We start from the raw sequence: 24,087 nt of genomic DNA, 5'->3' as shown, positions 1-24,087 counted from the left end.
AGGTAGGTCTACAGAGAGTCTATATTTTCTCTTATCTTTCTGTATCATTTAAATTCCAAGACAAAACCAATGTTACTACTCCAGAAAAGATGTTGTGTCTCCTATCAGCTGGTTAACACATTCTTCTGTAAAGAAGAGTTTTACCCTGATCTGACATAATAACCGTATTATACATTTAATCTGCTTAATAATTCTTAGAAAAGTGTTATTGCTGCTAAAAATAATAGATACCACTAGCCTTCCATAATTCAAACTCAAGCAAAATGGTAAAACTGAAGAATGAGGTCTACAGATAATTTTCAAATCTTATTGCCAATGATTGCAGACTGTCTCTCCCATAAACTTTTATACCAGCTGTTAAAAGCTCTCCAAATTGTTTTTGTTGCATTTCTTTTTCGCCCCTCCTCCATATAGCCAGGGAAATGAAATAAAAATTTAAAAAAAAAAAAAAGACGACTTAAAGAGGGGAAAGTTCTGGAGACTTGAAAGTGCAAAGTAAGGAGCGGCCTATGTAATCCTGGTCACTAGAAGGTCTCAACTAAGCAGAAGTGACCACCCTTGGAGCTTGGGGCAGAGCTGGCACGTAACGTATTGGTTTCCAGCCTTGACTTTTTATTTAAAAATGAAGTTCCTTTAACCCTCCCACGGAGATGTCACTCTGGCCAGGGCTTGGGAAGGCGAACGTGCGGGCGGCTGCAGCAACGACAGGGAGGCTCTGTGTAAAGTCCCCGACGCGACACCGAGTGGTGTGTAGTTTGTGATGTCAGCAGAAGCCGCAGATAGCATCGCTCGGTTCCTATCTCTTGGCTAGAGAACGTCCCTACAAGAAAAGGCTGACCCTTGACACGGCCAGAACTTTCCCCAGACTTGGCCTCCGCTGGTAGAGGGCGTCGCCCCCCTCCTGGCGCCCCCCGGGAGTCCCAGAGGTGGGTCGTGGGGTCGCCGACTGTGGGCGCGGCCCCTGCGGCCCTCCCTGCGCGGCCGAGGGCGGGGTCACGGCCGCTCGGGCCGACCGGGCTGGGGGCCCCGAGGGCGGGGGGGGGGCGCCGCGGGGTGCCCGCTCGGGGCGGGGGGGGGGGGGGGGTCCAGGGCGCCGCCCCGAGGTCTGCAGGCCGGCAGCAGCGGGGCGGGGCGGGGGCGCCCGAGGACGGAGACCGGGGCGGGGGGGAGGGGGCGGCTCTCCCAGCCCGAGCCCAGCCGGGCCGCCGAGCCTCCAGCGTCCGCAGGTAGAGCCGGCGCGGGCGGGGCGGGGCGGGGCGGGGCGGGGCGGGGCGGGCACTCCCGGGGCCCCGAGGGGCGCGCCCCCCGCCCGTCACCCGCACTCTCAGGGACGCGAGGGCTTGGAGCATCCCTCGACACCCCGGAAGGGGGGTGACCTGGCTACCTGACGCTGACCTCCTGACAGCTTACCAGCTGCACTGAGAAAGCACAGGGACGCAGAGGGCGCGAGCTGCCAAGGTACTCTGCTTGTTTTCTGCACCCTCCAACCTAACTGTCCTCCAACACACACGCACACACACACACACACACACACGCACACGCACACGCAGCGCAGGAGGAGGCGGAGGCCTGAGGGATTAGAGGGATAGAGACACTGTCACTCAGAAGAGATTAGGATCTGGGCAGGACGTGTCCCTGCTGGACTCTTCAGAAAGTAGATGCAGCGTCTGCGGCTCCTCGCGTCCAGCCCTCAGGTGATGCGTGGCTGGTTTTCCTTGGTGCAGGAGCTCTGAAAGCCCAGGCTCTAAGAGGTCTGGGTCAACAATGAGACTGTCGTCGGCGGAGGCTTTCTGGGCCCTGCTCTCCCACACCTTCTCGTGTCTGGAGGAGGGCCACATTGGAGGATCCTAAAAAGTTTGTAGTGAGTGTTCCAAGTTGCTTAGTGTTTCTGATTTGTGACTCTTTGAGAAAAGAAAATACAAACTTTCTTAGTTTGAGTTAGGTTTGATTTTCTTTCACATACATGCATTCATTTTAAGAGAATTGGTGATATCATTAGAGTGTGGGTCCAGTATGTACGGCATCGTTAGAACTGAAAACCAAATTTACAGTATAGTTGCAGGAAAAAAAAAATGCTTCCTAATGTGTATTTTTATGTGCTCTGTTCCTGGGATGTGTCTCTGTTGGGAATGCTGTCATTATCACCTTGGTGTCTTGTGAAGTTTCCCCTGATGTTGGCCACCTGACTTGGGATGGGCTCCCTTCTCCTTTCTTGTGTTTCAGGAGGGCACCAACCTACTTGCCGGCCTCTAGCCTTGGTCTCTGGTGGGAGGAAAAAAGTATCAAAGGTGTGCTCTTAGCAAGGAGGCAGCAAGGAGGAATGCTGTAGATTTTTTCCCCATTAAAGTTTTCACGTATTGGCAATTTAAAACCCAAAGCATTGTTTACCACCTGTCAGCCTCACTCGTAAGTGTAAGGATTAACTAATAAAAGATTTGTAAAATGTTTCCTGAATATAAAACTCCATAAATATGCAAAATAGTAATAATCCACCCATTGTTAAATTTATGTAGCTGCTTCTGCCGTGCATACAAGATGATTTAGAATGCATGTTTCCTGTCAATTAAACAATGAGTTTGGAGAAAAATAATGAGTTCAATTCACATCCTATGAAACTTTGAAATAAAATTTTTCCCATAAGGCACCATCGGCAGAGAATCATAAAGCAAGCAGCATTTCAAAAGTTATATATGGAATGGCACTTACCTTATGGCTGGGGGAAAAGGGACCCAGTGAACTCCTGAAACTAAGAAATATTCAGCCCTAGTTCAGTGTGCCAGAACCATAAATATTCCCTTACGTTTTGCATAAGTCTAAGGGGAAAGCAAACAGGTTTTGTGGGATGGCCTTAGAGCTGGCTGTCCGCTTTAATCCATGAAATATGCTTCTCCATATTTTAAGGCTGAAGTTCAATCTGTGGTTTTGCTCACAATGAAGAAAATCTTCATAGTTACTTAGATAAATTATTCATTCCTCCAATATCATGGGCTTGGTTTTTAAGCATCCTTAATACCAGCAATCATTTTAATATCCTGCAGATAATTAAATTAATTTGTTCCCAGTGGATTGAGTGACATGTTAGCATCACATTTTTCTCTTCATGTGAATTTAATAATAAAGGGTGTCACTTTTCTGCTTACTGGTCTCCTGGAGTAAAACCTGTTTCTTATACGCTAATTCTAAGTATAAATATTACGAAGGATGGTCTTTTCTGTTTTATGAAGACAACTGTAGATTCCCCCACTAACAGACTAAGTCGTGAGCAGAACCACGAATTTGGGGATGTTTTTCCTTGATGTCTCTCCCCAGTCAGCGGCCTTTCCTCATTTCCTCCACTCAGCCCTCAGATGGATAGCTGCTCAGCTGGGCACTGGCCTGGTATTCCAGAACTTCCTCTCTGTTACACTCTTCCTTTATCCAAATAACTTAACCTCTGCCCCTACATATTTTCCAACAATGTGGTATGGGTGAGAGACCACTAGGTGAAGAATCAAAGGAGTTTGCATCTATTGGGCAGCTGTGATATACCAGGCACCGAGCCACATTTTCTCACTAAATCCCTGTAACAATCTGATGTGGTCGATGTCATCTGTGTCTCACACAAAAGAAAACTGAGTCTCAAAGAAGCTCTGGTGCCCATGGACAAGCAGTTTATGAGTCAAAGAGCTAGGATTTGAACCAAAGCATTGTGGTGCTTCCTGCTGCATTATGATCCTGACCCCTCAGAAGGGCTCACATTCTGGACTGAGGTGTGGAAGAGTTCTCCCACCAACTGACTGGCCATTTGACCTCAGATGAGTCCCTGAAGCCCTCTGGGCCTCTGATTTCCTTTCTCTAGTTTTGGATGAAATTATCTCTCAGAGATGGATGTTTGGATGCCAAGCACATAAACTGCTCCTCCCAAGGGATTCCAGAATATGCTCTTCCCTGCCTGGGTCTTTCCTCCAACCCCCTCCTTGGTCTATCTTTTTTTCTTCCTGCAGGTCCAAGTAAATATCGCCTCCTCCAAGAGGCTTTTCCCAAACACTTTTCTGATATTTTCTCTCTCAGGCCCAGTGATCCCTTTAAAACACTGGTTACAAACAAACCACTTATTTTATTTGCACACCAGTTTATTGTTTTTTAAGGATTTTATTTATTTATTCATGATAGACAGAGAGAGAGAGAGAGAGAGAGAGAGAGAGGAGACAGGCAGAAGAAGCAGGCTCCATGCAGGGAGCCTGATGTGGGACTCGATCCCGGGACTCTCACCCCCTGGGCCAAAGGCAGGCGCTGGACTGCTGAGCCACCCAGGGATCTCCCTACACACCAGTTTATATGTGGCTGTTGTTTTTATCTTCAGACTGTACGTTGCATGAGGCCAGATCTCCTTTTGTGTGACTTTTGTCATTATTGCATTCCCAGGGTCTAGCACAGTGACACATGGCACAAAGCTGTGATCAATATGTGTGTTGAATAATTATGAATTATATGATTATAACTGTATAATGAATAATTATCTCCTACAAAGGACATGTGCTAATGGCCCATATATTGTCCTATCCCTGGAAAAACCCCAATGAAGTATCATCGATCTTACACTGTTACAGTGAGCCTAAATTATGAATGGGGATCTAGGCATAGTAATGGAGATAACCTGACTATCCTGGGACACACTGGATAAACAGACACATGGTCCAAGCCCCATATTTTACAACAGAGAAAACTGAACCTCAGAATGATAATAGGAACTTGGGTTCAGAAGACACACTGGAGACCAACTGATGGTCCAAACCATTGTTTTATTGATGAGGACACACAGAACATAAAGTACAGAACCTATGCGTCCTGATTTCCGGACTAGCACACCTCTCACCAAGAAGTCAAAAATCTCAGGGACAACCCAGTCAACAGGGGTAGGAAGCTTTAGGCAATGATACCTTTTTTTCCAGAAACTCCAAAGAGGCTTAGGTTTCCCAGACCAATCCTAGATAGTAGCATTAGTACACAGAAGAATATTCTACTTAAGATAATCTTATTTTAAAATTTTGTATGGCCTGTATAAATTTCAGTGACTCATTTACTATTTTAATGATCCAGCAGGCAGCCTTTTAATACCTATCATTAGTTTACCAGTTCTGTTTAAAGGCTGGGGAGCTCCAAATGGCAAATTTACAGGGCTGAGCATTTACCACTACCATGATAGATTCAAGATACATTTAAAGGATGATTGATATTTTGAACTCCAAATGATGATGGCTTGTTTTTAAGGACTAAAATAACTTTTCTTCTCTAACTTAAAGTGCAATCCTTGCTAGAGTATTACATCCCATAAAAAAGCAGTCCTTAAACTTTAGAGGGCATAAAAATCATCTGGAAGGCATTTAAAAACCCAGATTGCTTAGAGCCTTTCTGCACATTTCTGAATTAATAGGTCTGAGATTGGACCCAGACAACTGCATTTTTAACACCTTTCGTGATTTTCTCAAATAGTCTGAAGACCTTACTTTGAGATTACTTTGAGATCCAATAATAATTTTAGTATGTTTTGAACTTTTCTAGGTTCCTTATAAGAGGATTTTTTTAAACAAAGATAATTGGAGAAAAGCTTGATGTGTTTGAAGCTAGCAAATAGCACACTAGGTATGATGGGACTCTGTTTCCTTGTAGCAAAATAATGGTATACCTACTGAGTTAGATATCAGCCCCAAATCAAGAATATTACAAAATGTTTCTGTTGGATCACAAGAGTAAATCAATTAGCAAGAAATGTTCAGTGTTAAGTTCTATGGAGCAATAATGAAGCCCCTTGCCCTCTAGGTGATTACATTCAGTGTAGTAGAAAGAGAAGATTAATATCCACAAAACATTCAAAGAAAGGGTTGCAGATACTGTACAGCATGCTCGCTTAAATTTGAATTTCAAATACACAACAAATCATGTTTTAGTATAGGCATGTTCCATATAATATTTTTATTTGCTAAATCTGGCAAACTTGCTCAGTGAACATTAGCATTTAATGTCATTACTTTCCAGAACTTGGGGGTAGGCAGGGGGTGGGGAAGCAGGGGGTTGGGGATTGGTAATGCTGAGTGGTTGTTAAGCTTTGAGAAATTGATAAAAGCTCTGAACACAATCCTGAGGAAAAAATACCCAATGGCACTTTCCAACAGAACCATCATACTACTCCAAGGATCCCAGGCTGCTGAAGCCCTTGGGGACATCCGATTCATCCGCAACGTAGACAGCAGAGGCCAGCTCTTCAAACTACTTCCTCTGGGCTGGTGGCTCTAGAAGGTAGCTTGGAAAAGTGGAATGTGAAGTTGGCCTTTAAGAGCAGGGGAATTTAGCTGGATTGTGGGTTTAGGAGACTTCTTAAAGCTTTGACAGAAGGCAGGTTCCCTTAGGCTCTGAGATGTATTTAGTACGGAATATTGATAAATTAGCTTGGACTGGTTTTTTAAAAGTCCAGATTATGGACAACCTTAAATTCTAAATAGTTTAGACTGCCTATATTGGGAAACAGTGTGTCCTTCGTGACATGTCAATTAGAGATGAGAAGATGATCAGACAATGGGAGATGGCACAGTGGAACTGTAGACTGCCTGGGTTCTAGTCTCTACAGGCCTGGTGCAAGCTCTTTCATTAACAAGCTAAGAAGCCTTCAGGGTGTATGCAGTTTCTCTAGGTCCCAAGCTCCTAAACTGGGAATTTAGGATAATAATAGGAGCTATCAACAGGGTTGTTGTGAGGATAAAATGAAGTTGTACAGTGCTTGGCACAGTGGAAGATACCACATAAATATTCAATCAGTGGTATCTAGTGCTAGGATACGCTACCACTGCTACTATCGCCCTTATTGCCTAACGGCGAATGGGTGGCCCAGCAGCCTCCAAAAATGGTTTGAGGGAGTAAAAAAAGAAAAAAAAATGATTGTTTGATCTGGATTTGTATAAACTTTTAAAATCTCCCTTTTCCAAGTTAGAATTTTGTAATCAAAAGACAGTAAGCACGGAAGCAAGTTAGTAAAATAATGTTTGTACTTTTAATGGAGGATGTTAAATACATTTGACTCTTCGTTATTTTTCCTAGGAGAGGGAATATTGTGAACAATCTAAATCATACACTCTGATCCAAAGTCAAGGAACCTTTAATTGCATGTGTTACTCTTAAATAGAAGATTTGCCATCTTAACTGTTTCGTTTAGGCTAATATTTAAATTAATTTGCACATGATAAGCTCAGGCTAATCATTCAGAAAGTTGTTCCCCAAAGCCATTTAAACCACAAAGCAGATGAGTTTATCAGAGATAATTCACACAACTACCTGCCTTCCCAGAGCTGGCTGATGATACTGGAGATGGGATCACAGGGGCTCTGGAGTCAGACTGTTTAGGTTCCAATCCCAGCTGTCTCCTGTGACTAACTCTGTGACCAGGCAAATGGCTTTGCTTCTCTAACCTGAGTTTCTCCGTATCTGTAAAACAGAACTAATAATAGCCCTTACCTCCAAGGGCATGAGCACAGAGTTCTCACGTGGTTTCCTGTACACAGTAAGCGTCCCATAGAATTCTACGACCTCAGTGTCATCTTCATCTTATCGGTATGTCCTTTAATATATGTATAAAGAATTTAATTCAGGAAAGCAACTAATAATGTGGGAGATATTTATGATCTTTAGTCACATCTTAATTTATTGATTTACACAGCCAGGGCTATTTAGAGCATTTTCCAAACCACAGAATACAGTGTTCTTATTTCCAAGAATTTTTAATCCTAGCTTTCATTATGTGTCGCTTTCCCCAGCTCATCCATCTTCAACTTTTACAGGGTGATTGGTGCCTTTCTAAAGAGCTTTGGGTTTCAAACTGTATATTAAAGCGTCTGGGCCATAGAATTTACTTGGCTCATAAACCTATGGTACGGAACAATTCAGGATTGGTTTACGGTACATTATAGTTACATGTATGGCAGTTATATTTTATTTGGTCTGTGCTGAGCACCTTGAGGGCATCTCTCATATTGCCTTGAAGATGGTAGATTCAAGTACTTCTTGAATGAAGTTAATGTATAATAAAATAAATACATAGCATTCTTTTTCTGAGGATAAGTTTCCCTCACTTTAGGAAATCTAACTTTTAAAAAAAATGAAAACAAGGAACAAACTTCTATGCATAAGATCATTAGTCTGATATTTCTAGACTGAAGTACTGAAGTGAATATCATTCCTATTTCCTAGAAGATCTGTGGATTATAACATGTCCCTTAGAGGCTTTGCATTAAGCTGGTCCCTCGATCTCAAATATTCTCCCCTCAGATAATTGCTTGTTTGTTTTATGTTCATTTTTTTATTGTCTACCTTCACCCTCCCCCACTGGACTAGAAGTACCCTGAGGTTAGAGGTCAAGCCTACACATTTATCACTATTTACTGCTCTAATAGCTACCTAGCATCTATTACAGTGCCAGGCACTTAGTGGGTTGTCAATAAATAGTCTGTCAATTAGTTGAATGTTAGAAGACCAAGCTCTGATTATTCCACTGCAAAGCAGTAATATTTTTTTTAATCTTTTGGGTCAAAGTCATCTTTCAGAATTGGATAAAATCATGAAATACCTCATTAATAAAATTTTTCATGCTCAGAATTTTTCACATAATTTGAGTCCATGGACCTCCGCTAGGAATCCCAGTTCTAAAAATATATATAAATATTAAGAAAATCTAACTGAAATATTAAACTAAATATCACAAAAACTTTAATTACTACGAATACCAATGTGTTAATATTCATGCATCTATAGTAATAAATTATATGCTGCCTTGGGAAAATTCTGCAACCCTCCAAAGGGAAAAAAGGCATCTACAAATGTTGAATGTTTTATTTATACGCTGGAAAGGATTTAAGGCTTATAGAGAAAGGCTAATAAAAATACATACTGTACAGCAGTATAAAATATATTTCAAATAGGTAAGAAAAAATGAGCCAAAGGAAAAAAATAAGGCTAAGAACATAAGATGGGGCCAGGAGAGAGATTCATACTCAAAATTTATGCCATGAAATGCAACACTCTTGCTAGAAGATAGTAACAAATTTTGTTCTCAGTTTTTTAGTAGCCAATGCAGAGAAAAATATAATCAGTGATGTCCTGCAGAGGGTCATGTTTTATATATACTTACATATGAATACGTGGATGTGTATTTAATAGCAAACTGCTTCTTAAAAGAAGAACATTTCAGTGTCATAATAAAGAATGGAGATTATATTTCCAATGTTCATTTGTGGAAAGTGTCCTTGTACCTGAGCCTGAAATAACCTATAACAAATGTTCAAAAATAACTGGCACGGGGATGTTTATAATGAAGATGTTACAGTTTTCCGTAATTTCTGTCAACAGGCCTTGCAGAACAAGGCCTCAGTGGGTCAGTAAGACCCTCGTAGAATTCAGAGGAGGAGGAGTCGGGGACAGATGAGGAAAACAAATGGTCCTTCTCCATTGTCTTACACCCATCAGCTCCCGCACCATTCCACCCTTTCTGCCACTGCATGCTATTTAAAAAGAGATGCCCGAAGCTCTCCTTCCCTTCAAGGCGTCTGACTAACATTGTTATTCCCCTTCACCTTAGATTCCTTGGATAACAGGCTGTCAGGAACTTCTACGCCTTCTCTCTTTGAGAGAGCAAATACAATAACTAGCTTCTCGGAACATTCTGTGGATTTGTGGCATTCTCGGAGGGTCTATATAAATGGATCACATTGACAGCTTTATTTGTCATTCTTAAATGGAGTGTGTTTTTCCCCCTTTGAGTTAAATCAAAATCAGATGGCATTTCTTATTTCAATGTGGAATGTTTTTACTCTCATAATTGCAAAATTGCATTCATAACTGATACTATTCTAATTTACAAAATTTGTGTTTTATTATTGGGGGGGTTCTATTTGGAAAGTAACTGAGGGAAAACAACTTATGCAACGTTTTCGTTTTGCCTATTTATTGAGATCCCGATATAGTTGCTAGAATTCTGTTGCCATATGGAAGCAGAGACAATTATATTGCATGTAATGACATGGATTTTAGAAGCAAGGATATAAAAAGGCATACCCAGCAGAATACCCACAATCCAGAGACTAAAACATTTTTGAAACCTCTTCTCTCCTTTGCCTCCCTAGCACATCCCTGGTCTCAATCATCTTCCTCTCCTTGCAGTAGCTCTTGTTCAATATATGCAGTAGGGTTGGAAAGCACTATATTCATACCTTAGCATATTTCTTATATGCTAAAACCAGTTGCTTTAGCCCAGGTAAAATTTTCCATTAAAAAAATCCCCATCACTCCCATCAACCCACTACTAAATCTGTGTGAGAAAAGAAGCCCTCCTACTTTAATTTCTTAAATCCTCCCAAAGCACCCAGTGCTCCCGTTACTAATCTCAATGCTGTGCTTATCTTTAGAATTTTTAAATGCTACGCAATGGGTACATTTTTCACACTGAATTTATATGTGTTTATTTCCATGCTCATTTTATACACGTGTTCAATAAAGTCAACTTTACTGAGTACCCACTAAGTATCAGACATTGTTAGGATACAATGAACTGCTTTCATATCCCTGCCCTTGTTTGGCCCACAGGCTGGTGGGTGGGGAAAAGACAGTGAAGAAATTACACAAATAGGTATGAAACTGAAATTGTTCTAAATATGCCACAGAGAAGAGCCACAAGGTTCTGGAAAGTGATATCTAAATGACAGACAGGAGTCAACTATACAAGGAGTACAGGCAGCAGGCATGTCGTGGAAGGTATGGGAAGCTTCACGATGTATGGCAAGAAGAGAATGGAAGCAACGTGAGGGATTGAAGGGAGATCAAGTGGCTGGAGTACAGAGAGCAGGGGCGAACAGAACGAGTCTGGAGACATGATCAGCGGCTGTCACCACGAAAGGCTTTTTAGCCATAGCAAAAAAATATGTCTTTATCCCAGAACCAATGAGGAGGTTGGGAGAGGCGAGTGGGAGGATCATAATTAGTCACATCATCGATTCAATAATTCAAAGAAATATTTCTGGCTACAATGCAAAGTATGCGTTGGCCAGGGGAGAAAGTTACACAGCCCAGTTGGACATTAACAGTACCGAGATCCTGATAGTATGGCCTAGGGGAGGAAGGATGAGATGCTGGTGATTGCTAACAAGAAAATAGATTCAAGAGGCATAGAGGAGGTAAACTGACAGGCCGTCTTCTGCAGTATTTATGGAGAGCCCATACGGAAGTATAAGGGAACACAGAAGGAGGAAGATGTTAAGTTCAGATGGACATATAGAGTTTGAGTTCTGTAGAAAACATTAGAGGACAGACCCAAAAGACATTGGACTATGGGTGTGGAGCTTGTCAGAAAACTCTAGGGTTTGGATGTAAACTTGTGACTCACCTTTAATCCATAGTTCTGGTTATGATGGCTATGACCCATAGATGAGACTATCTACAGGAAGATTATAAAGTGAGTGGTGGAACAGAATGCTAGGACCAAAGTCTTGAATTCAAATCCATAACAGCCAAGCAGTAAAGGATGAACTTGGAAAGGATGAAAGGAGGAATGAAATAGAAGGAAACTCAGGAAGTTGCCAGATCACAGGGAGCAAGGGAGCAAGGATTTCATTTCAAGAGGGTGGGAGTGGTCAGTTGGCTTGGATGTGGAAGATTGAGAGCTGTTTATTTTATTTAGCAAGAGTGGAGAGCACCAATCAGGAGAGAATTGTTTTGAATGAAAATAAAGAGAGATCGCTAAGTGGTATGTATGGGAACTAGAGTTCTAACTGCTTCTATTTGGGGCCGTGCCTGTTTGAGAATATTTCACATTTCATATTTTACATCTCTCTTAACAAAGATACTTGGGGAGCTGGCATGATAGACAAGAAAGCCATTTTGGCATGTCTGTGACCAGTATAGAGTAGAACTGGGGTGGGTTTTGAGCAGAGAGGCCCTGTGGCCTGAACTGGAGAGAAAATGTGAACCTGACAGCAAGGAATTTTATGAGCACAGCACTGCGTGTTCCTCCACCCAGTGGTGCTTGTGTGACCAGGGTAAATAAACCAGATGTTCATGAAACAGTATTGACCCGCCTCACCCACTTGCTGGCATCTGTGAAAGAGGAGGAGGCTGTGGGCTGATGCATTGCACAGCACATTCTCAGCAACTCCTCTGAGGTGAACTGCAGCCTCAACTTCCCTCCCAGCACCTGCCACGACACAGACGTCTGAAGGGGAAGGGCAGAGTAGAAGTTAATACCTTAGCCAGCGAGCGCTGTGACGAGGCAAAGCTCAGACTGCAGAGGCGTGAGCTGCCAATGGGAGGTAAGAAAAGAAAGATGACTATTGGTAATTATTTGCAGTAGTTTGGCTACAAAAAAGGGAAGCAAGAGATTGGAGGGCAGCTGGAGAAAAACACTTATTCAATCAACAAATACTAAAATATATATGCCAGGCACTAAGAGAGGTACCAGGAAGATATTTTCCAGCCCTCATGGGCGATCTGCTATAAGAGATTTCATGTGATAATCTCAAGCGCATAGTGACTAAATATTTTGCGATCTGATTCACTGAAACAAATGCAGCATCTTCCTTCTGATACAAACCTTACTTGCTTTATAAAATAATCAAATCTGTGTTAAAATAAAAGAGAGGTAAATAACAAGTCCACATCTACTTTTCTTTTTCTCATCCTCTTTCCTTTCATTCCTTTAGTGTCCCAAATTTGGACAGTCTTGCTATTGTCACTTATTCAGAAAGTATTTTCTAGAATGGTGTTCTTAATCCTTTATTCAGAGCCTCTCATAGTGCTAATTGAAGTTTCAAAATCATCTAATCTATAATTTATAGAGCACCTACATAATGAAATATAGAATATTACCCCAAGGAAGTTAGAAATGTGAATAAATCAGGGCTTCCCTAGCTAGACTGTAAGCTTTATGAGGGCTTTTGGCACTGCTGTGTTTAGAGCTTTGGAAAATAAAGTCAAGGGAGCCTGGTGGCTCAGTTGGTTGAGCCTCTGCCTTCAGTTCAGGTCATGATCTCAGGGTCCTGGGATTGAGCCCCACATCCCCAAGCAGGGAGTCTGTTTCTCCCTTTCCCTCTGCCCCTCCCTCTGTTCTTGCTTGCACTCTCTCTCTCAAATAAATAAATGAAATCTTTTTTTAAAAAAGAAAAGAAAGAGTTTACTATAAATGGGATTCTTGTAGTAAGGTTGCAGTGATCCTTGGGTTTGAAGAGAAAGGTACACTAAATTCTTACACAAGAATTCAGGAAAATCCCTAAAAGAGGTAGTATTTGAACTGTGCATTAAAAAATGAGCATTTCAGACAAGAGGAAGCTAGCAAGCAAAATCACAGAGACAGGAAATCACTTGGAGAAGAGGAAGAATGAAGAGAAATGGTTTGGAATATTTAAAGAGATTATATGGAAAGTAGTAAATGCACCAACCTGGGATCTTGGGAAGCTCTGCCAAAGAGTCCCTAAACTCGATCCTACACTGACTGGAAGTATCAGAAGTTTTCAAGCAAGTGGAGAAGCATGGGGTTCAGGAAGAAAACCGGGATTATCAGGAGAGCTGGGAGGTGATGGGGACTGAAAGCAGGGAGTACATGAGATGGGAGGCCACTGCCTGGATGGGAGATGGTGGACGGTGGATTAGTTTCTGCCATCATGATGGCCTTGGACATGTCAAAGGGAAGTGGAGCTTCTTGTGCACAAAGGGTCATAGTCAGTTATTTGTGTGTGTTTGGAAGGTGCAGTGATGGGGGAGAATGAAGGGGATGCCATATTTTCAAGCCAGGGAGAGTGACAATGCCACTGATTTTAGGTATGGAAAAGCAAATTCAGGACATGATGGGGATAAGGATCTAGCCCAGAAAGCATGAAAAAAGGTGTTAATTTAAGACATTTAAGCCATTGGTGTAAATGAAATTGCTGCAAAGTGAAGAACCTTGATGAAGGCCCACATTCAAGGAAGGGAGAAGAAGAGGGAGAAGAGGAAAGTTGAGAGGAATTTCCTGCAAGATTGGAAGTGAAATCTCAAAGAAGTCATGAAAAAACATGTGGATTTCAAGGATGAGGACTGTGATTTGTTTCACTTATGTAGGTGATCCTTGAACAACATGGGCTTGAAGCACAGGAGTACACTTATAAGCAGATTTTTTATAAATATAGTACAGTCCATAAATGTATTTTCTCTGCCTTATGATTTTCTTAATAACATTTTATCTGGCTCACTTTTTTGTAAGGATACAGTATATAATCCATGGGACATACCAAATATGTGTCAGTCAACTGCTTATGCTATCAGTAGGACATCCAGTCAGCAACAGGCTATTAATAGTTATGTTTTGAGGGGAGCCAAAAGTTATATGCAGATTTCCAACTGTTGAGGGGTCAGCACCCCTCACCCCTGCTTTGTTCAAGGGTCAGCCATATAATCATTTGGTTGTATCTCCTTTTCCCTTCCTTTTCCTTTTGAATAGGCCCCATGGAAGGGGTGCAGCTGTCAGTTCTGTATCATATCTAGGTTCACACTTCCTCCCTGCAGCTCTCTCCTCTACTTATGAACGAGCGGTGGCCAGCCTACAGTCACCATCAGTGACTTCCCTCGGAAGCTCCTCCCCACTACTGAACATGATTTAAGGAAAGAAACTGCATGTGTGTGAATGTGCGAACTGCATGTGCGCATGTGCACAATCAGGGAGAAGTGCTGGATGATTTGTTAATTGGGAGTCAGTGGGTTTATATATAGTATTTCCCTAATTCAAGTTTCATGTTTGTCTCTAGGAGTAATAGAATTTTATGACGATAATAACTACCTCCAAAAATAAACACTGTTTTGCCCTTCAGCTTCAGGTAGGCAGTCAGCCCCACTTTTGTGAAATAGTTCATTTTATTTCACTGTCCGTATATTATGTTGTCCATGAAAAATTTCCCTATTAATTTTGTATCAGGAAGATTTCTTTAGGGGAAGTAATGCATTTTCTCCTTTCTAAGTTATAGAAGAAATTGTATTCGCCTTTTACCTAAATTACCAAAAATTCCAACCCAAATGGTAACTTCAATTATTTCAACTGTCGACCAATATAGGCAGCATGAGAACTTCCTCCGTTTTTTTACTCTCAGTCCTGTTCTTTTTATTCATATTTCATTATTTTTCTATTTGGAAGCCACCCCGAATCTTTAAGATGAAGAGCCAGGGCATAAATAAATAATACTTTCACTCTTAACTAAAAGTCTTTCCAGACATCATCTCCTATGATGGCTAGAACAAGCCACTGACTATCTAGTACTATTACTCCCACAGGAGCCACGAGGCAACAAAGTCTCACTGAAGTTAAAGACATAAAGTTCACTCAGACAAGTACTGAGTGGCAGTCAACCTTTGGGTCTTCTTTCTCTAGGGGCAGCGGTCATTTCAGCCTATCTGGCTCAAACTTTTGTTGGCAGCAGGCTGATGGTTAGATGGCATATGGTTGGCTGTCATAGCTCTTGTCCAGATGAGAACTAACCACTGACATTAGAAACTAGTATTGTTTTGAGCAGTTTTCTTCTTGACGATGAAACAGTCCATGCTTCTATCTCCTCCCCAGATTTTATAACATTCAAGAAGCACATGAAAGAGGCCTCTCTCATCAAGTATTCTTGATTAAGTTATGAAAATGGAATTGAAGCCTGTTCTCTTCCTTCGTATGGTAAGTAACTACTAACTTGGGTAACGGATTTGCCTTTTAATTTCCTTTTAATTTCCTCACAATATTTACAAAAGAAATGTTTCTGGTGTGAAGGTAGCATGATTTATAAATAATATCCAGATCCGTCTTTGGAATATTTCCTTGAAAAGGGGAATATTCCATTTTTTAGTACAATTGTGATTTTCATAAACTCCAGTTTAATAGATTTTATCTGGCTTGGGATTGGAGTCATTTTGAACTACATATGAGTTTGATAACATAACTCTTCTACTCATTTTATACACCCTTTTAATTCTTTGGTGCAAATTGACATGTGGACTCTGAAAAGTCATGGACACATAAAAGGAAGATTTAGAAATGCCAGATTGCTGTGTAGTGGCATTTCTCTTCATTCCAGAAGCCCTAGTTTGGAGCATCCACCCCTTTTGGCCTGGGCACCAACTGTCTTTAACTAGAAAAACATATCACTTTGCAAATGATTAGAACTGAGTCACCCCATGTGAGCAAAATCCACTTTTAAAGAAAGGGCGATGTTATTAAGTTCTTTCACCAGGATATTATGCCTGAAGGACTTAAAATGATTTCAGACAGTTCACTCCTTTGTTCTCCCCCAAGATCATTTGTTTTTTCACTCTTCACTGTATTTTACTTTTCTTTATATATATGTTCTAATGCATGTTGAAAAGAAAAATTCTGTATGTATAGCTGTGAATATTCATTAATAAATTTCATTTATTCCAACAAATTAGAAAAGTAGGCATATCTGAATTTGTGGGCAGACTGAATTATAGATAACTTTCAAACAAATGTGGGCTTTATTCTTTAAACTACATATAGTAACTCCAACAAAACATTACAAAGTAGAAATCCTTAAGGAGACCCTGTAATAATAAATCATATGAACATTTCGTTATTAGCATATAGATTGGATGTATGTAGGAGCTTGTAAAGTGCCTGAGGTTCACTGAAAATACTTTATTCTGTGTCTGAAAAGTGTACGCAAGATTGAAAATAAATGTTTAAAACACCATATATTATCTACCTATAAATAAAGTGTTTGCAAAGCAAAGGTAAAAGTCGGCTCAGCTCATGAAAAAATTATCAAAAGATTTTAAATTTACTGAAGCCGTAAATTAATGAGATATTACCATGTGTGCATAAATAACTTAAAGAATAAAATTTGCTGATCCTTCTCTCATATGGATATTTGTGCTAATGAATCAGGATCCTATTTACTCTATTAGTCCCCAAAGTAATTGCTTATTTGAAGAAGTTCTGTCTTATGGGTTTTCAGTTAATTAAATCCATTTGCATTTTATGCACACATTTTAAATTCTCAAGTCCTATTTTTCATAAGCCAGATTCAAATATGTTCATGTAATAATACCTCTCATTAAGGCATTAGTCTTTCATTTTTAAAGGAACTTTCAGAATAGCCATATGCATAAAATGCTTATTAATGAAATCCAATCAATATTTTAGAAAAGTCAACCCATTTAATGTTTTTTTTTTTAGTTTAAATTTTCCTATTTGTAATGGTGATTACTATGCTGAACATACTTCCAGTTTCTAATTTTTCGGTTAGCTTAATTTATTCAACGATTTTTTTTGCTTTGATTTTGCATGGCAGTTTTTTAACTTCTAATATGCCTTTAGAATTACAAGCAACCTTTTCCCAAAGAGTACTAACTTTTTCAAGGTATGTGCATATTAACTGATTGATCTTGCCAACCCAGTGGGTAGATCCCTAAAACACAAAACAAAACTTTGCTAAATCTAATACTGGAGAACAGAGTATACTAATTCACAAAGTGAGGGATATTTTTAAAAGTATCATTTTCTCCATAGCTTTCAAATACTTGAGAAGTTGTGAATTAAAGTACATAAGTGATAAAAACTAAGTATCTCCACTAAATCCAGACTGTAGAAATCTTCCAGTGCTGCCCTGGCTTGGAAGCTTGAAAAACCTCCTGAATTTAGGAGAGTATAAGTATACAGAAGAGATGCCAGGGAGAGCCACGGGATCCACACAGTAGGCCAGAGTCTAAAACGAAAGCGCAGGGCAAGGCCAGATGCCGGGAAAGGCACCCAGGGGCACCATCTGGAAAGCTGACTTGAAATCCAGTTTTGAAATCATGCCTAACTGAGCTATCTCTAGTGATTATTAGATGTTAATCTAGTTTACAATTTATCTAGGCTTATTAGTTCCTCTGTGCAAAAAAAAAATACAGAATGCCGAGACTGGATACATTTAGGTTCTAATTCCAGCCTAAGATTATATCTGAATCAAAAAAGGATAGAGTATCCAAGTAGAGAAAAAAGAAGAGGAAGCAAGAAAGGGAGAGAAAGAAGAAGGGTATCTGAAAACCAGGAAGAGTATGAATTATTTTGACCTTTTTTGGCAGTATTAAACAATAAGGCACTTTTGTTGACCTCTTAACATGCGATACGAGTATAAAATGGAAAACGTTTTGATACACTGAAAACCTCATATATTTATAATAAAATAAACAAATTTCATTCAATTAAATCTTATTAATTCACTTAACCAATGATCTATGTAAAGTATAATGCCAATAGTATCCTAAAAAGATAACGTTTTCTTTGTAGCTAGAATCGCCCTAAGGAAGCATTTCTTCTCATTTAGACAAAATAGGAATAAAGCACTTGTATTACCACTTGTATAAATTTTTAATACTGAATAAAATATTAGTGTTTAGTGTAATATTGATTCTCAACATAATACTCCTCCATAATAGCATGCTAATTGGTTAGAATTAAATCAGACAGATTCAAAAACCCTGAGAAAAGACCATCTAACACTGGTAATTTTTTTTCATTAGTTTCCAGAATTCCAATTAAAATGGAATTATTCTGCCAAATAAAAGGCCATGGTACAATAAAAGTTCCATGTACTATGTCATGTGCATGCCTTCCTCCTTCCCTGGGCTGTACCCCCACGATGAGATCTAGAAGTGAGGAGGGTGGGAGAGTTCCAATCTCACATTTGTGAGTTCCAATCACACTGTAACAGCCTTCAAAGAGGCAGGCAGTCTCTGTGCATTCCAGCTCTGTAATTTCCTTCCTGTGAGACCTTAGGCATTTTACTTGAAATTCGTAGAGCCACAGTTTCCTCACCAATAATGTTATTAGTCTAATAGTTCCAACCTCCTGGAGTTGTTAAGGAGGTAAAAGAAAGATCTGTAGCTACTAGAGGTGATTCCCACTCCCACCACCACCACCAGGAGACATTAGGTAATGTCTGGAGATAGTTTTGGCTGTCACAACTGGAGGCAGTGGGCGTGATATGGATGTCTGAGGAGTAGGATCCAGGGATGCTGCAATTCAAGATGCATAGGACAGACCCCCACAACACAGTCCTCTAGTCCAAAAAGTGAATAGTACCAAGGCTAAGAAACCCTGGAGTATGTTGACATCATGTCTGTAATAGCATAATGTCTGATACACAGGAGGCCCTCAGAAAATATTTGTATAATTACATTGTTATTGCTGTCATTTGTTTGACAAGGAACTCTGAATCACCCTCATGGTATCAGGCCTGAGTCCTGTAAGCAATTCAGTAAGCCCACTGCAAGGATAGTCAGTCATGCCTATCTGCTTGGTCATCTAGATGGACTGGTCAATTGTTAGGTGCCTTCAGGAATGGACTGACCCACTTAATACTTGACTGGTCTACCAAACTAATGGACAAGATTGTACAAAAGTTCATGTACTTTCTTAGAAATTAGGAAAAAAATAGGAAGAGTTGAATAAAAAGTAACCTACAAGTAACAGGTGACTATTACTTTTTAACTCCTACTGTTAGAAATGACTCAAGAGTCTCCTGATGATAATTTACTTTAGAAAATAAACTGATATATGGACAAATGGTTAGGAAATATGGTCTTCTGGTTAAAGGAAGATTAACATAAGATCTTGACAATATCATCCACAAATATTATCAATTTCAAATCAACTGAATGCAACAAAATGGTTTTAGCTTCATGTTAAAACAGTTTAGAGAGTGAAAACTCTTGCTTAATGCAGAGTCAAACAGACCTGAGTTTGAATTTCAGCTTTATAACCTTCATGCTGTGTGACCTTGAATAATTTGCCTTCTCTGACCTCAGCTTCCTCATCTGTCTAATAGGCAGACAATTACGTCATAGAGTTATTGAGAGAATTAAGTGATAAAGCATTTGACATATATTAGCAGTGAATAAATGGTAGTTATTACTTCTTCTGGAGACCCTGCATTGCCTTGGGGTTCTTATCATAGCTGTTGGTTCTTGTAAGAATCATAACTATGTGTAGGTACTTTTTATTAATGAAGAAAGCTCCAAATACATCCATTGCCTCAATGAACAAAAAAAAATCTTAGACTTACTTCAATAAAAGTGATGTAAGAAGAAAAAAGAAAAGGTACATATTATATCTGGAATTTCCCAGTGAGAATTTTTTTTAAGGAAAAGGTGGATTTCCTAAATTAAAGAATGAATGATGGGCACATCTTTCTGGCATATTTTAATATAGTTGGTAATCTACTTTTTAATTAGCCACCTAATTACAATTCAATAGAAATTTCCCTAGGTGAGTGTAGTAACCTACTTCAGAGAGAGAAATGGAGCTCTGAGTGGGTGCTCCTACTGTGAATTTTGACACTTTTTCAGGTTCAATTTGTTCTAAGCCTAACTGGCCCAGGAGAGATGGGGAGAGCTCTGTTTCATAACCTAATAATTCTGACTGCCAGGAAGGTTGATTATAAGGCTAAATTCACCTTTTATTAGTATTTTTATTTTTCTCTTTTCTTTGTTCCCTGGAGAAGACTGAACTCTTTTTTTTTAATCTTCCCATCATTCAAATGCTTTCAATGTGAAAATGAAAACGTTTACATATAATCCAAACTATGGTTGCCTTCATTTTCTTAGTGGTTTGCTTTCTTCTTAATTCCAGGTTCCCTTACTTCCAACTCCTAAGAATCAAGGGACTGAAAGGCATGAGAGGAGACCATCTCAATGTCATAATCCACACTTGCTTAATTCCACAACCCAGATCTGCTAAGAAGGGAGATTTTTTAGTCTATTCCTTAGCAACAGATGTGTGAATTTCCAAAACCCTAATGGTTACTTTTTATCATTAGTTGCTCATGACCTTAATTTAAAATGTTTTCAAACTCAGCAACTGGTGCTATAGAAATGAAATTGATTGCTTTATTGAATTCTCTGTTGCAACTGGCTTTAACTCTGTGTAGCTATAACTTCAATGTGCTTGCATATAATTGTACACTATTGTCTCTCATTAATTTCTGGCTCATATCCATTAAACGTATGCAGAGAGAAGAGGTGAACTTTTCATTTTAATTAACTGATCTCCTTGCTTTCACCGTTTCCTCCTGCAGTCAATTTTCAATAAAGTATGAGTCAGATCATTTTGTTCCTTGACTCAACACTCTCCAGTAGATCCATTGCAATCAGATTAAAAGCTAGAGCCTAATAATTGTCCTCAAAGCCATATATATTTTAGCCCACCGTGACCACCATCTCCTGCCCAGACTCTCGCATTCACTATACTCCCATCACTCTGATTTCCTTACAATTCTGCCAATACACAGACGTAGCCCTGCCTCAGGGCCTTCACACTTGCTATTTCCTGTCTGAGACTGTCTTCCCCAGTAATCCACATGATTTGCTTCAAGTCTTTGCTCAAATGTCAACTTCTCCATAACTGACCAGCCTTCTAAAAATTCAGTCCCTTCCCACACTTAACATTCTTCTCTAATTTATTTTTCTCCATAACACTTGTAATCTTCTAATACTTCCATTTATTTATTTATTTGTTTGTTTGTTTATTTATTTTCTGTCTCCCTCCAAGAGAATGCGAGTGTCATGAGGGAAGCAATTTTTGTTAGTTTTGACTGGTGTATCCCAAGGCACCTACTCCAATGCCTGGTATCTGGCAGGCACTTGATATACATTAATTAAATGAGTTAAAGTAGAATTACACACTTATTGACCTTATTGCATTTCCCGCAAAGCCTAATTCTCCTTCTATTAGCCTTTATCTTCTGTTGTTCTGCCATTATAGCTCCTTTAGGAAAACTTTGATCCCCCAAACCCCAGCTAGATTTTGGAAGTGGAAGAAACAGTTTTACTGTGTTTCCCTTTAATCACCGATAAACTGTAACTGGGATAAGTTTGCATTTTAGCCGTATTCCTTTCCTATTAGATGAGGAGACTTTTATCACTAAAATAGTGAACTGAGTGGGATAAACTAGATTCCTGATCAGAGCACTCTTGGGTGAATCCTGATCCAAAATAAAGAGTGGAGGGGAAAGGAGAGAGAGAGATACAGATGGAAATGCTAAGCTCTATAAATAGCTATTTGAAAGAAAATGTGGAGAATTATTTTCCTTTGGACCTAGGTCTACTTTTCTTAGCACACATGTTCCTAGCATAAATATTAGATCCTTAAACCTGATTCAAGAAAATACATACTTCCTGATGACAAGAAAGTCATAAATATAGTTAGTTCATGACCAAAGATTAGTCACTGTTTATTATTGCTGGTGACACATGATACATCGGGGAGATTTGGCAATATTTCAGACATCTCTAGTCAGCCATTTATCATTTCATAGTGGAAGATGAGGAGGTATTTCTATATTAACAGCCCCTATAAAAGGAAGTGAGTGAAGAAACATCTGATGTGTTTTATCATTGAGAGTCAAAGGAACATTGACAATGTTAAAAATGTGCTGAGTAGATTACAGGTATTGTACAAGTTGGTCTTCTAAACAATAAGACTCCTTTAAAAAAAAAAAAAGCAGTAGAAGAAGAAAGGAACTATGTTCTATGTTGCTTAGTTCTCCCTTGTGTCCCTGAATGATATTTCTGGACTTGAACTGAAAAACAGAAACTTGATTTATCTCTAGAACCTGTAACATTTTGAGCAAAATGATGGCCTTGAGACCCTGCTACTTGAGGCCACACCATTCTCCCAGCAAAGGATCACACTGTGGTTAGCAATATGCAGAGACCCAATGGACTCGTCCTCCACCCAGTTTAACAATGCTTCCCTATTTCAACCTATAATTTAGAAGAAACCAAAGCAAAGAGCATGTTAACAACTTTCGCCTGATTATAAAATTCAAGCCTGTGTTCTCTTCATCACTATTATGTCCGTGCAAGTGAAAGACATAAAGCTCTTTGGGAAGGGGCTTTAAAAATGGAATTGTGGATATGAATGGCCAAGAACTTTATCTTAGAAATGGTGGGAGCCACCAAAAAGTTTTTAACATAACCAATAACTTCTGCAATGCTTTGCAGAATTCCGAAGAGACATTAAAAATTAAATAAAGAGCCTCAGCTTGGTTTTGTGTATGCTTCAATAGGCAAAAAGATATATTTAATGCAGAGGGTGTTGAATCTGAATTAGTACAAATATTATTAATTTAATGTTCATACTGCATTTTATGGTTTATAAACTGCTTAGCAATAATTTTATATATTTCCCCTCACAGCACCACTGTAAAATATATCAGCATTTTATTTTTCCCATTTTATAGATGAAGCAACCTTTAATAAGTGATCTATTTCTTTCTTGTGCATATTGGTTAACTGGTAAATGATTAATTTATGTCTGCATGAACTTCATCATGCAGAGTATTTATTTTAGTGTGAGTTGGTATTTATTTTACCCACAAAGCATTACAGTATCCAATTATATATGCATGTTTTAAAGGCAGTAAAGCAGCCACCGGTAGTTAATGCAACATTAAGTCAGAGATTTTAAATCCACAGTAAATTCTGAGTGAGGGTATTTAAATCAACCAGCCCCCTTCCCTCCTGCTCTCATCCATGTGGGTAAGCACTGGCCCTTCTAAAAATGATCACGTGGCACTCGTCCAGCGACATGGAAAAGATGTGTTGAGATTTTTCAGAGCTTAAAATCTTAACAGTAAAATAAAGAACCCAAAGGTTTATAATTACATTTGGCAAAAGTGGCAGAGTAAACCAATCCGATTATTTCTATCTGCCTGTGGAACGAACAAGCTGTGCAGTGGTGGCCTTGCTGTCTTGCCTGTTTCCTCCTTCCTCTCTTATCTGCCTTCATTTCTTCCTTTCATTTTCTTTTTTAATTTAAACTCAATTTTTCAGCATAGAATATAACACTCAGTGCTCATCACATCACATGGCCTCCTTAATGCCCATCATTTCATCAGTTTTTGCGTCACTAAAATGGTGATTGTGGCTGCTAGTATGGAGAAGTATAACCGCGTATGAGGTATGTGTTAAGATTGAATAAAAAGGATAATGTCTCTACAACTCTATCATTTGCATTAACTCTTCAAACTGCACGCTACTGAGATGTCAGCAAAACTGCTTCTCAGT

At 39.6% G+C, this 24,087-nt stretch overlaps 1 protein-coding gene across 12 annotated transcripts in view; it reads left to right on the top strand.

Annotated features, from left to right (window-relative positions):
• Nucleotides 1-779: 779 nt before the first annotated feature.
• Nucleotides 780-24,087, top strand: part of RHOBTB1 (Rho related BTB domain containing 1) — a 117,952-nt gene continuing 94,644 nt past the window's right edge. For 2 of the 12 annotated variants that reach the window (XM_077894637.1, XM_077894629.1), the window contains exons 1-2: nt 780-926; nt 15,596-15,697. The gene's annotated coding sequence lies outside the window, so the exon portion shown is untranslated. Of the gene's footprint in view, nt 927-1,293; nt 1,459-1,593; nt 1,862-12,154; nt 12,324-15,595; nt 15,698-24,087 lie in introns of those variants that run through there. The other 10 variants (XM_077894641.1, XM_077894640.1, XM_077894636.1 and 7 more) reach the window with 6 other exon arrangements.

This window comes from Canis aureus, chromosome 4, assembly GCF_053574225.1.
Source record: "Canis aureus isolate CA01 chromosome 4, VMU_Caureus_v.1.0, whole genome shotgun sequence".
NCBI lineage: Eukaryota > Metazoa > Chordata > Mammalia > Carnivora > Canidae > Canis > Canis aureus.
The sequence above is the reverse complement of the archived record's forward strand: the minus strand, read 5'-3'. Positions and strand labels throughout refer to the sequence as shown.